Raw genomic sequence first — 2,500 nt, 5'->3', positions numbered from 1 at the left:
TTCATCGACACACGAGCCGAGTGATCCACCGCTCAGAGTTGTCATTTTTGAGGCATAAACCTTGCAGGGGGAGGAGACAAGTTTTCAGAGACGACGTTTCTTTATTTGGGACACGGGAACCCCCGGGCGCTACCCCCTTCCGCCGGACGGGGGAGACATTAAACCCCCCGCCAAGCCCCGAAGGGGAGAGGCGAGTTGGGTACCCGGAGGCGCGAGTGCGGGCGACCTCGCCGCGCTCACGTGGGCAACCGTTTAACGCCAACAAGGTAGGGGCCCCGCCGGGGGAGGGCGCGCAGACACTTGAAGCCGTAGACCCGTCGCCCTAAGGGTGGAGACGGGAGCGGGGCGGTCTGCGCGACGGCGTTCGCTTGACGGGGGACCCGGCGGCCCCGACACGGAGCCGGAGCCGGAGACCAGGGTTGACCGAGGCCGCGGCGTGGGACGCCGCCACCAAGGGATTTGCGCTTTGGGGGAAACCCAGCCCCGAAGTACCGGACGCCCGGACGGACTCCGTGCGGGGAGACCCCTCGGCATGTGGGAAGGGAAAGAAGATGGTGGGGAAAAAAAAAGAACCGGTCTTTTTTTTTTTTTTTGTCCCTTTTCCCGATCCGGCAATGATCCTTCCGCAGGTTCCCCTACGGAAACCTTGTTACGACTTTTACTTCCTCTAGACAGTCAAGTTCGGGCGACTTCCCGGCACCGCCAGGGACTCGGGTCGAGAGCCCCCGGCGTGCAGGTCCGACGACCTCGCTGGGCCGTCCGATCGGTAGTAGCGACGGGCGGTGTGTACAAAGGGCAGGGACTCAATCGGTGCTGGCTGGTGACCCGCGCCTACTGGGAATTCCTCGTTCGTGGGGAAGAATCTCAATCCCCAGTCCCAATCACGAGCGTGGGTTTCACAGGATTACCTCGGCCTCTCGGCTTAGGTGACGACGCCCGCTGACCCGCTCAGTGTAGCACGCGTGCGGCCCCGGACATCTAAGGGCATCACAGACCTGTTATAGCTCCATCTCACGTGGCTTCCGAACCACTTGTCCCTCTAAGAAGCTCGCACGCCGACCGCCAGAGGGCCGCGTAGCTAGTTAGCATGTCGGGGCCTCGCCCGTTATCGGAATTAACCAGACAGATCGCTCCACCGACTAAGAACGGCCATGCACCACCACCCACAAAATCGAGAAAGAGCTCTCAATCTGTCAATCCTTCCTGTGTCCGGACCGGGTGAGGTTCCCCGCGTTGAGTCGAATTAAGCCGCAGGCTCCACTCCTGGTGGTGCCCTTCCGTCAATTCCTTTAAGTTTCAGCTTTGCAACCATACTCCCCCCGGAACCCAAAGACTTCGGTTTCCCGGGAGCTGCCCGGCGGGTCATTTGCTATGGGTCGACGCCGCCGGATCGCTAGTCGGCATCGTTTACGGTCGGAACTACGACGGTATCTGATCGTCTTCGAACCTCCGACTTTCGTTCTTGATTAATGAAAACATTCTTGGCAAATGCCTTCGCTTCTGCGCGTCTTGCGCCGGTCCAAGAATTTCACCTCTAGCGGCGCAGTACGAATGCCCCCGGCCGTCCCTCTCAATCATGGCCCCGGTCCACAGAAAAACCCACAAAATAGGACCGCGGTCCTATTCCATTATTCCTAGCTTCAGTGATGCGGGCGGCAAAGGCCTGCTTTGAACACTCTCCTTTTTTCAAAGTAAACGCCTCGGACCCCGCGGGACACTCAGCCAAGAGCATCGAGGGGGCGCCGAAAGCCACAGGGCGCGGTCGGGGCCCCCCGCGTTTTTGCCGCGGTGCGGCGCCTCGCGGCGCGACCGCGGCGGAGGGGCCCCCGCCCGAGATCCAACTACGAGCGTTTTAACTGCAGCAACTTTAGGGTACGCTATTGGAGCTGGAATTACCGCGGCTGCTGGCACCAGACTTGCCCTCCAATGGCTCCTCGTTAAAGGGCTTAAAGTGTACTCATTTCGGTCGCGGCTCCTCACCAGAGGCCCGCACCGCTATTTATCGTCACTACCTCCCCGAGTCGGGAGTGGGTAATTTGCGCGCCTGCTGCCTTCCTTGGATGTGGTAGCCGTTTCTCAGGCTCCCTCTCCGGAATCGAACCCTGATTCCCCGTTACCCGTCGTCACCACGGTAGGCGCGTAGCCTACCGTCGACAGTTGATAGAGCAGACATTCGAATGAGACGTCGCCGCCGCGGGGGGCCAGCGATCGGCTCGAGGTTATCCAGAGTCACCAAAGCTTGCACGGTCGGGGGTCCCCCCCCGCCGCCGCCGCCCCCCCGGCAAAACCCCGCCCCAGCGAAAAGACGAACCGGATACCGCGACCCGGTATGCCCCGTGAGACGGAGAGAGCCCGGGGGGCGCGCGGGAGGGAGTTCCCCCTCGTGGGTTTTTCGGTCCTGATAAATGCACGCGTCCCCCCCGGAGGGGTTCGGCGCTCGTTTGCATGTATTAGCTCTAGGATTGCCACAGTTATCCAAGTAACGGGAGGAGCGATCAAA

The 2,500-nt window shown here is 61.2% G+C and overlaps 1 non-coding gene and 1 pseudogene across 1 annotated transcript in view; both read right to left on the bottom strand.

Annotated features, from left to right (window-relative positions):
* LOC146312449 (5.8S ribosomal RNA) overlaps positions 1 to 40 on the bottom strand; it is a 160-nt gene extending 120 nt beyond the window's left edge. Inside the window, exon 1 of the ribosomal RNA XR_014772256.1 lies at positions 1 to 40. This exon is cut by the window's left edge and continues 120 nt beyond it. This is a non-coding gene — a ribosomal RNA (5.8S ribosomal RNA).
* A 572-nt stretch (positions 41 to 612) lies between these two features.
* Positions 613 to 2,500, bottom strand: part of LOC146312448 (18S ribosomal RNA) — a 2,008-nt pseudogene continuing 120 nt past the window's right edge.

Source organism: Lutjanus erythropterus, chromosome 17, assembly GCF_056507025.1.
Source record: "Lutjanus erythropterus isolate fLutEry1 chromosome 17, fLutEry1.hap2, whole genome shotgun sequence".
Lineage (NCBI taxonomy): Eukaryota > Metazoa > Chordata > Actinopteri > Lutjaniformes > Lutjanidae > Lutjanus > Lutjanus erythropterus.
The sequence above is the reverse complement of the archived record's forward strand: the minus strand, read 5'-3'. Positions and strand labels throughout refer to the sequence as shown.